The sequence below is a fragment of the Tupaia chinensis genome, unplaced genomic scaffold, assembly GCF_000334495.1.
Source record: "Tupaia chinensis unplaced genomic scaffold, TupChi_1.0 Scaffold145814_1, whole genome shotgun sequence".
Lineage (NCBI taxonomy): Eukaryota > Metazoa > Chordata > Mammalia > Scandentia > Tupaiidae > Tupaia > Tupaia belangeri.
Genome location: NW_006205672.1, coordinates 685,487 through 696,398, shown reverse-complemented (window position 1 = coordinate 696,398; position 10,912 = coordinate 685,487). Strand labels below are relative to the sequence as shown.

Sequence of the window (10,912 nt, the reverse complement as noted above, 5' to 3'; positions counted from 1 at the left end):
GGGAAAGAGAGGAAGATTTTTGACAGGACCTTGCCACAGTCCTGCCTCAGCCTCCTGGTTAGTTAGAACTACAGCCAGGTGCAGGGACCAGCAGTTGGCGTAATGGCTATGTTCGCTGGACTCCCACGTAGTCGACCACAGTCCGAGCCCTGGACCCAGTGGCTTAAACTCACACCGGGTTCGTGTGCATGCATGCCCAAGATCCCGAGAGGAGAATGGAGGAGAAGGTTTTGTGGCGTGGCCATCTCCCCTGGGGGGTGATTTCTCGCTTTCTGTCTCTGTCTCACTCTTTCTGGTGAGCGCACATACCCTATACCAAAAATCTCTCAAAAAAAAAAAAAAAACAAGAAACAAAGAATCAGGCATGTGCTGCTGTGCCCAGCCTGCTGAGGTTGGGCTGGGAAATGAACCCAGGCCTAGGTCTCCTTGCAGGCTCAGCCAGGTGCAGCGGTGCCTGCCTGTTGGTGTCACCCCAGTCGCACCAGAAATGTATTTTAATTACAGATTGTGACATAGCTGGGGACACTTTCTATTAGCAATAATCGCGCCTCGGATAAACCTCATTGGCTACGATACTGCCACTGTGCAAAGCTGCTGGGGACACTTTCTGATAGTGTGATTAAGCTCTGCGAAGTGAGTTTAAGGAGGTGGTGGATTCTCCACACTCAAGGTCTTCATCAGCTATGGTATTTTCCAGAAAAGACTGTCTGGAGTTAAATGTGAAGAGGAGGTTGAATGTGAAGAGCTGACCTCGCGTTCATATATGTAAGGTATTGGCGTTGGGTGGGCTCTGGCTCAGCTGTAGGCATTGGGCATGGGGTGGGGCTCTGGAAGCTTTGGGGAGAAGACCTGGGGGGTGCTGGGGTTGGATACCTGGCTGCCTGTTCCCTGCCTGACTCCCACAGCTCTGCCTTATTAGCAAACATCTGAGGGCTCAGTAACTATTAGTACATATGTGTTGCCAGTAAATAGACTTGGCGAGAACTGCTAACACCTGCTGGTGCTCTGTGCTCTGCTTCCCTGGGCCCCCCTGAACAAAGGCTGCCGGCGTTGGGGGGAGAGCCAGCTGTATGGAAAGAGGACTGGAGACAAGGTGAGAAAGGTGCAGGTAACCTTCTGGGGAGGAGGTAAGTGGATGTTGCATTTGATTCCATTCTGTGCAGGGGACAGGACACTTTTTGGGGGTGGAATTTTTGACTTGCACTTCAGATAAAATAAACACAGAGGGGTCTGGGCCTGTGGCCTGGTGGTTAAGGAGCCAGGTCCTACATGGCCAATCAAATAGTTCAAATCCTGGCCCTAAGAGCTTGAAAAACATGTCAGGCATGTGTGTGTGTGTCCCCAAAAGTTCAACAGAATGGAGATCATTCCACATTGGGGTGCTTTCTCCTCCTCTCTCTGTCTCTCTCTGGTGAGTTTATGTACCTTCTGACAAGTTTTTTTTAAAAAGGGGGAAGACAACAGGTAGTGTGGTGTTTAAGGTGGCTGGATCCCTCATGGTTGACTGCCCAGTTTGAGTCCTGAGACTGGCAGTTTGAAAATCACACTAGGGCCAGCAGGTGGCATGGTGGTTGAGGACTCCCACATGGCTGACTGTGGTTTGAATTCCAGACCTGGCAGCTTGCTTTCTCACTTTCATTCTCTCTCTTTCTCTCAGTCTCTCTCTGGTAAGTGTACATGCCCTATATCAAATTTTAAAATAAATCATAAAAGTAAATAAATAATTCTAAAAAAAGAACATTTTAAAAGAAAAAGAAAACAACAAAACCAAAACCAAAGCGCTCCAGGTGCATGTGCATGAGTGCCCAAACTCCTGAGACCAGAATGGAGGAGAAGGGATGGTGGCATGGCCTTCCCTTGCAGGGTGGTGTGTGTGTGTGTGTGTGTGTGTGTGTATGGTTGATTTCACACTTTCCCTCTCTCTCTCCTGTAGGCACATGTGCCATATACCAAAACAAACAAACAAATGAACAGAAACAAAAACCTACACAACCACACGTCTGAGGAGAGAAGGGAGGGTGGCACATGACTGAGAAGGAAGTGAGAGCCGAGGCTAGGAACGAGTATCACCTATAAATTAAAATAGACCAAAGTTCAACATTATGATTATTAGAGAAAAATTATGATTTTATATTATTTCAACTTTAGCACAATTCACTGGATCCCACATGATGGATTCTATGGTTCGAGTCCCAGACCCTGTGGCCTGAAAAAAAACTCCGGGTGTGTGAGCATGCATGCCCAAAGTCCCCAGAGGAGAATAGAGGAAAAGTCATTATGGTATGGCCATCCCCTCTGGGGAGTGATGTCTCACTTTTCCTCTCTATCTCTCTAGTGAGTGCACCTACCCTATGGTACAGGAGGCTGCGCACCTGCGAGTCTGCTGAGGTTCCTCAGAGAGCAAACAATTACCATGATTGGTTCCCTTCAAAAAAACCTGACCTTCAAAACCTTGCTCTGACTGGCTACTAGAATCCTTCAAATTTGCATATTCGGCACCTCATGATTGGTCCAAAAGCAACCAATCACGGCCCACCGTTTACAACCAATCATGGCTCACCGTTTATAACCAATCAGGGCCCACTGTTTACAACCCACCAGAGTGTATATAACCACAATGCCTGGCCCACAGTAGCCAGAAGGCGACGACCAGGAGAGCCTAAAGAGCTGTAACACTACATCGTCTCCAGACGAGCCTGGAGAGCTGTGACACTGCGTCATCTCCGTGCTGCTCACAATAGACGAGGTGACCCTTAAGAGTTGTAACACTGTGTCGTCTCCGTGCTGTACCGTGCTGCCCACAATAAACAGATGACACTGAAGACACGGTGTCGTCTCCGTGTTGTAACACTATGCCGCTTGTCCCGGCTCTAACTCCTTCACTCAGGAAACCCGTTTGGCAGTCCCCCCAGGTCGGGACACTATGGCAAAAAATTTAAAAAAAAAAAAAAAAAAGGAAGAAGAAAAAGCAAGTGCACTAATGATAGAGAGACTCTTGACAGGGTCTCATCACACCTTGACTTTTTTTAGAAATATTTATTAAATTGTATTTATTGTTATTATGTTTTAATTTGACTGGAGAGAGAGAGGGAAAGTAAGAAAGCAAGCCACCAGGTATGGAACTCGAATTGTGGTTGGCCATGAGGGAGTCTAGTGCCTCAACCACCATGCCACCTGCTGGCCCCACACCTTGATCTCCTTTCCTGGACCATCCAGTCAAGGCTTTGGGTGCACACGCACATGGCTAGTATGTTTTAAGTCAACCCTGTGGTCAGCCACATGGCCTCCAGTGCTACAGTTTAGCTTATCTTCAAACATGCCGCAAGTCTGGGCCCATCATAATGGAAGGTTCTATGGGGTTAAGTATGTCACATTCTTGTGCATTCGTCACCGCCATCCATCTCCAGAACTCTTTCATCTTCTACAGATGAAACACCGGCTCCCCATTCATCCCTCTCCACTGGAGCCCCTGCTGACCGTCACTCCATGTGCTGTCTGTATGAATCCGATTACTCTGTTTTGCTCTTATGATTTTTTTTTGAGGGTTTTTGCTATAGGGTGTGTGCGCTTGCCAGAAAGACAGAGAGACAGAGAGATAGAAAGTGAGAAATCACTCCCTGGGGGGGATGGCCACGCCACAATCCCTTCTCCTCCATTCTCCTCTTGGGATCGGCGACATAGCCATTACGCTAACTACTGGTCCCCGGAATCTGATTACTCTGTGAACCTCATATAGAAATACTCATACGGCGTTTGTCCTGCTGGCTTATCTTATTTAAGCATAATATCAAAAGTTTCAAGATTCACCCATATTGTCAGCATGAGCATTACTCATGCTAACCCTCACTTTAAAACTTTTTTGTTTGTTTTTATTTTTTATTTAATTTAATTTTAGCTTTGCTATAAGGTGCATATGCTCACCAGAGAGAGAGAGAGAGAGAGAGAGAAAGAAAGAAAGAGAGAAATCCCTCCAACACTGGGAATGGCCATGCTGTAATCCCTTCCCTCTCTCCTCTTGGGACTTTAGGTATGCACACACACATGCCTGGTGTGATCTTCAAGCCGCTGGGTTGGGGACTTGAATTGTGCAATTGACCACGTGGGGTCCAGCCACCTAAACTTTCACTCCATCTGCTGGCCCATGCCTTACTATTTTTTTTTTTTTTTTCCTTTTTCAAGGTCTTGCCATAGGGTACATGTGCGCACCAGAGAGAAGACAGAAAGAGGGAAAGTGAGAAATCACCCCTCCAGAAGGGATGGTCCTGGTGCAATTTCTTCTCCTCTTGGGATTTTGGGCATGCATGTACCTTGAGTGATTTCTAGACCTCTGGGTCTGGGACTCAAACTGCAGAATTGGCCACATGGAGTCCAGCCACCTTAACCTCCACACCATCTCCTGGCCTATGCCTCATTTTATTTTTTCTTTTCTTAAAGAATTATTTTAATTTTATTAATTTTATTTATTTACTTTGATTTGACCAGAAAAGACAGAGTGAGAGAGAGAGAGAGATGGAAAGTGAGAAAGCAAGCCACCAGGTCCAGGACCCGAACTCCAGTGGGCCATGTGGGAGTCCAGCGCCCTTAACCATCACGCCACCTACCAGCCCCTCCTCACTGTTTTTTAAAGTTATTTTGATGAATATGTCTTATAAAATCTTATTTCTTAAAGTCTCTCCACCTATAGATGAAGTTGATATCATTTCTAGTGTCTAGGTGGAGAAATCAAGTTGAAGAGAAGTGCTTCAGATATGACGGACATCTTGTGCAAATCCATCCTCCCTGTTCCCTCGATCTTATCTGTTTTTGTTTTGGCAGAGCCTCAGTGTCCAGGTACTCAGTGGCAAGCTGTGTGCACAGGGAGAGGTGTTCTCTTCACTCCAGGAGTAAGCCTCGGCCGGTTCATGGCCATCATCATCTTGGGCCCATGCAATGGCTGGGTTAGGTATGAGCATGTGACATACTTTCGGCCCATGAGGTGTGGGAGGAAGCTGGTGCAAAGCTATTGGTAAGGGTTTCTTGGCTTTTACAAATACTGTAGACACAATAAGGAACTTTGTATTTTTGCTTCTCAGTATTGTGGCCATGTGTGGGCGATGCCTGGAGCTCAGCAGCCATCCTGTCGCCAAATGGGTTAGATGATACACTGAGCATGGCAAGGAGAGAGAGAAAAGGAATCGGAATCCTTTGTATGAAAGCACTGAATTAACCAATTCTGGAACTTCCAACCTCAAATCTTTTTTTTTTTTAATAGCTTTTCCATAGGGCGTGTGAGCTCGCCAGAGAAAGATAAAGAGAGACAGTGAGAGGGAAAGTGAGAAATCATCTCCCAAGGGGACGGCCATACTGCAATCCCATCTACATTCTGCTCCTGGGATTTTGGGCATGCATGCACATATGCCTGGTGTGAATTTCAAGCCACCTGGTCCAAGACTTGAACTGGGGTCAGCCATGTAAGAGTCTAGCGCCTTAACCATCATGCCACCTGCTGGCTCCCTCACCTTGAATCTTTTTTTTTTGGAGAGATTTTCACTGTAGGGCATGTGCGCTCGCCAGACAGACAGAGAGAGACATAGAGACAGAAAGCAAGAAATCACCCCCCAAGAGGGATGGTCACGCCGCAATCCCTTCTCCTCCATTCTCCTCTCGGGATCTTGGGCACGCACGCACACGCGCCCGGCGTGAGTTTTAAGCCACCGGGTCCGGGACACGAACCGCGGTCGACTACGTGGGAGTCCAGCGACATAGCCATTACGCTAACTGCTGGTTCCCGCTCACCTTGAATCTTTATACTTCTGTGAGATCATAAACGTCTGTCTTTTTCTGGTCAAGTTAAGATAAATGAATGGGGAACCAGCAGTTAGCGTAATGGCTATGTCGCTGTATTCCCACGTAGTCGACCGCAGTTCGTGTCCCGGACCCGGTGGCTTAAAACTCACGCCGGGCGCGTGTGCGTGCGTGCCCAAGATCCCGAGAGGAGAATGGAGGAGAAGGGATTGCGGCGTGACCATCCCCCCTGGGGGGTGATTTCTCGCTTTCTGTCTCTATGTCTCTCTCTGTCTGTCTGGCGAGCGCATGCACCCTACAGTGAAAATCTCTCCCCCCCCCAAAAAAAAAAGATAAATGAATGAATTAATTAAATAATGCCTTAAAAAAATTTCCTATTGTCTAAACCAATTTTGAATTTTTCCATTTTTGCAGTTCCTGATGACATGTTAAGGGTTAAATCTAAACAAGAACTGATATGCAGGACCCAAGTCCTGTAACCTTTTCGATTGGATGATGCTAACAACTCAGAGACCTCATTAATGAGATTTCTTTTTATTTTTTTTAAGAATTATTTTATTTAACTTTATTTACTCAGATTTTGACCAGATAGGGACAGAGTGAGAGAGAGAGAGAGAGAGGGAAAGTGAGAAAGCCAGCTCCCAGGTTCAGGACTCGGACTGCAGTCAGCCATGTGAGAGCCTAATGCCCTTAACCACCACACCACCTGCTGGCCCCATATGATGAGATTTCTTGACCTATTGTATTGTTTCTGAACCATTGACTCTGGGAGGTAATTTCTAGAAAAAAAAATCTCCTTGAAAATCACATCTGGGGCCAGCAGGTGGCGTGGCAGTTAAGACGGCTGGACTCCCACATGGCTGGCCACGGTTTGAGTCCCGAACCTGACAGCTTGGTTTCTCACTTTCCTTCTCTCTCCTTCTGGTCAACTTCAAAAATATAAAAAATAAAATAATGATAATGATTAAAATTTAACAAAAAATAATTCTTGAAAAAAAACAAAAAGGAAAACTCAAATCTGATTTTGAGGAGAAAAAGAGTGGGGATCTCGGTGAAAATGGAGACATAGCTAATCTTGTAGAGCGGCAGTTGCCTTGGGAGCTGCAGTTGAAAAGATGGCGAAAAGCGATATTTGGGAGTGGCCCTTTGAAACATGCCGGTCAAGTGTGGTGAGAGACAAGGACAGAAAAAAACCAGCCAGGTGTGGTGGTAAGAGCCCCGGGACTTTTTTCTCCAATGGGAAAACCAGCAAATCTCAGAGAGGTGCTATGTGGCAAAGCGGAAGACAGAGGCTTAATAAGAAGGCAACCCTGTGAAGGGCTCTGAACCACCACGCTGAGGAATGCTGACAGAGAACTGACATAACTATAATTACACACCGGGCTGACATAACTATTCACTGAAGTTCAACCTGCGATAGATTGTTCTAACTATCTTTTTTTAAAATTTCATTTTATTTTATTTATCATCATCATTATTATTTTAATTAGATCAGAGAGAGGGAGAAAGAGAGAGAGGGAAAGTGAGAAAGCAAGCTGTCAGCTCCAGGACTTGAACAGCGGTCACCCATGTGGGAGTTCAGTGCCTTGACCACCACACCACCTGCTGGCCCCATACTAGCTATTCTTTGTGGTCAACCCAGAAAGCTTTCTTTGTAGGCACATAACCTAGATTTGGGTGATCATAGTTCTTTCGGCAGTTTTACTTCTTATTATTAACTTGCCAGAGGGCATGAGTGCTCACCAGAAAGAGGCACAGAGAGAAAGGGAGAAGACACTCCCCACAGGGAATGGTCACATGGCAAGCCCTTCTCCTCCTTTCCTCCCTCTGTTGGAATCTTGGGCATGCAGGCACATGTGTCTGGTGTGTTTTTCAAGCTGCTAGGTCTGAAGGTGGAACAGCCCTGGCATCCGTGTGGGACCCACCTGCCTTAACCACCAGGCCACTCGCTGCCCTTCAGGCAGCTCTACCAGCCCTCGTGGTGTGCATGTGACTCTAGGAAGGCCGGAGTCTCCCTGGGAAGCTATATATACGGACGCTGAGAAAGAGAGGTATTTTTTCACTGATAGAAAAACAGAAATAGTAAGAACAAGAAGCAGAGGACCAGCTAGGTAGCGTGGTGGTTAAGGTGACTAGATCCCTTATGGCTGTCTGTGCTGTTTGAGTCCTGGACCCGGCAACTTGAAACTTGGCTTGAGACTCATGCCAGGTGCATATGTGCATGCCTAGAATCCTGAGAAGAGAATAGGTTGCAGGATGGTCATCTTCCCTGGGTGACTTCTCACTTTCTCTCTCTATGGCAAGCAATGTGTCCTATAGCAAATTAAAAAAAACAAAAACAAAAACAAAAAACAAAAAACAAACAAAACAACAAGCAGATGGCATAATGGCTACATTGCTGGACTCCCATGTAGTTGACTGCAGTTCGAATCCAGGACCTGGTGACTTCAAACTCACGCTGGGAGTGTGTGTGTTTGTGCATCCCCAAGATCCTGAGAGGAGAATGGGAAAGGGGTTGCAGTGTGGCCATTCTCCTGGAGGGTGGTTTTTTGCTTTCTGTTTCTCTGTCTCTCTCTGTCTCTCTGGCGAGCGCACGCACCCTATAACAAAAATCTCTCTTAAAAAAAAACGAGAGGCAGATGAGAAAAAGAAGTAGCACTGAATTCTGTGTCAGACAGACCCCGAGGCCATTGTTCCTATGACACTTGGTTTAAATCTATGAGCTGTCCCAGTGCGGCCCTTTATATCCTCCAAAGATGGCCCCTGCGATATATCCCGTCTCACGCGCTCGGACTGTAATGCAACACTGTCGCTCCTCTCACTGAATAGTGTGTGTCCCCTTCCCTGGAACCTGGGCAGAGTTTTAGACCAAAACATTGGGGTGGAAGTGATGCTACATGACTTTCGGGGTTAACTCTTAATAGTGCATGCACTACTGCTTTATTTATTTATTTTTAATTTTTAGTGGGGCTAGGGAGGTGGGTGGGGGCATGAGTGCCTATGTGCCATGTGTGATTCTCAAGTCACCGGATCCTGGACTCTAACCCCGGAGTCAGCCATGTGGGATCCAGTGCCGAAACCTCCATGCCACCTACTGGCCCAACTACTGTTTTTTTTTGTTTGTTTTGTTTTGGTTTATTTATTGATTCTGAGAGAGAGAGAGAGCCACCCCCAACGGAACCCTCAGGTTGTAAGCCACCCCCAGTGCAGAGCATAGGCACTTGTGAGCATGTAGAATGTAGAGGGAGGCCTAGGACGTGAACTGAGGACCTTCCCAGGTGGCTTCAGTTGCTTCACTGCTGTGGCACTGTCTGGCCCTCACTAGTGCTTATAAACGTCTTAGGACATTTGCTCTTGGAACGTAGCCACAAGTATGGAGAAGCTAAGAAGACACATGAGGTTACTTGGGGGAGGGGGGGTCAGGCCAACAGCCCCTGCTGAAATCCCAGCCAGCAGCCAACCTCAGTCACCAGACATGAACATTTCCAGATGACACAGAACTCCAGACATCAAGTCACCCTTAGCCATTGAGTCTCCCTAAGTGTGAGGCCTCAGGTATCATCAGGCAGAGATTAAAGCCCAACTCACTGTGTCCTGTCTGAATTCCTAGCCCATAAAATCCAGGAGCACAATAAACGGTGGTTTATGCCATGAATGGTTTGTTATGCAGTTAGCTAATCGAAATACTCAGGGTCCTCCTTAGAATGTGAACTAATAAATACTCTCTCTCTCTCTCTTTTAATTGCCAGAGGTTATATGTGCTTGCCAGAGAGAGGGAGAATAAAAAGAGAGAGAGAGAGAGAAGCTCCCAGTGAGGTACGGTCACTCCGCAATCCTTTCTCCTCCATTTCCCCAGCCTGTCAGGACTTGGGGCAAGCATGCGCATGCCCAGAGTGTGTTTTTCAAGCCTCTAGGGCTGGGATTTGAACAGCAGTCAGTGTGTGGGATCAGCTCTTGTAACCACTAGGTCACAAGACTGGCTCCCAAAGATACTCCTTTTTGCTAAAGTTAGTTTGAATTGAGTCCCTGTCACTTACCACTAAAGGGATCTTGACTAATAAGCCATCCAGTCTCTAAGTATTATCCATTCTCTGCACATTAGTTACTCAGTTTACCAAAGCAGTAACTTGTCATGTGCTCTTTGTAGAAAAAGTATAGAAAGGCAGTGAAGAGGAAAGAAGAGAGCACTGGGGCAAGGACCTAAAATTAAGGACTCCTTTTCAGTTTTCTTCAACCCACAAATCCACACCGCAGTGTCTTCTGTCTTTTTCCATAGGGCGTAAGTGCTTGCTGAAGAGAGAGAAAGTGAGCAAACACCCCCTAAGGGGGTGGCCACTCTGCAATTCCTCTCCTCCATTCTCCTCTTGGGATTGTGGGCGTACATGCACACATGCCTGATGTTTTCTTTTTTTTTTAGAGGTTTTTCGCTATAGGGCGCGTGCACTCGCCAGACAGACAGAGAGAGACATAGAGACAGAAAGCGAGAAATCACCCCCCCAGGGGGGATGGTCACGCCGCAATCCCTTCTCCTCTATTCTCCTCTCGGGATCTTGGGCACGCACGCACACGCGCCCGGCGTGAGTTTTAAGCCACCGGGTCCAGGATGCAAACCGCGGTCGACTACGTGGGAGTCCAGTGACATAGCCGTTACGCTAACTGCTGGTTCCCACCTGATGTGTTTTTCAAGCCACTAGGTCCGGGACTTGAACCACAGGTAGCCATGAGGGAATCCAGCACCTTAACCACCATGTACCTGCTGCTCCCTCACTTTTTATTTTTATTTTTTTAAGAATTATTAATGTACTTTTGGGACCAGCAGTTAGCATAATGGCTATGTCGCTGGACTCCCATGTAGTCGACCGTGGTTCAAGTCCTGGACCCAGTGCTTAAACTCATGCTGGGCGTGTGTGTATGCGTGCCCAAGATCCCGAGAGGAGAATGGAGGAGAAGGGATTGCGGTGTGACCATCCCCCCTGGGGGGGTGATTTCTCGCTTTCTGTCTCTATGTCTCTCTCTGTCTGTCTGGCAAGCACATGCGCCCTATAGCAAAAACCTCTCCAAAAAAAAAAAAAAAGAATTATATATTTACTTTTAAAAATGTTTATTTGTTTCTTTCCATTTGTTTTTT

General features: G+C 46.8%; 1 pseudogene; it reads right to left on the bottom strand.

Moving 5' to 3' along the window:
* Positions 1 to 480: 480 nt before the first annotated feature.
* On the bottom strand, positions 481 to 593 carry LOC114006145 (uncharacterized; annotated as a pseudogene).
* Positions 594 to 10,912: the final 10,319 nt, after the last annotated feature.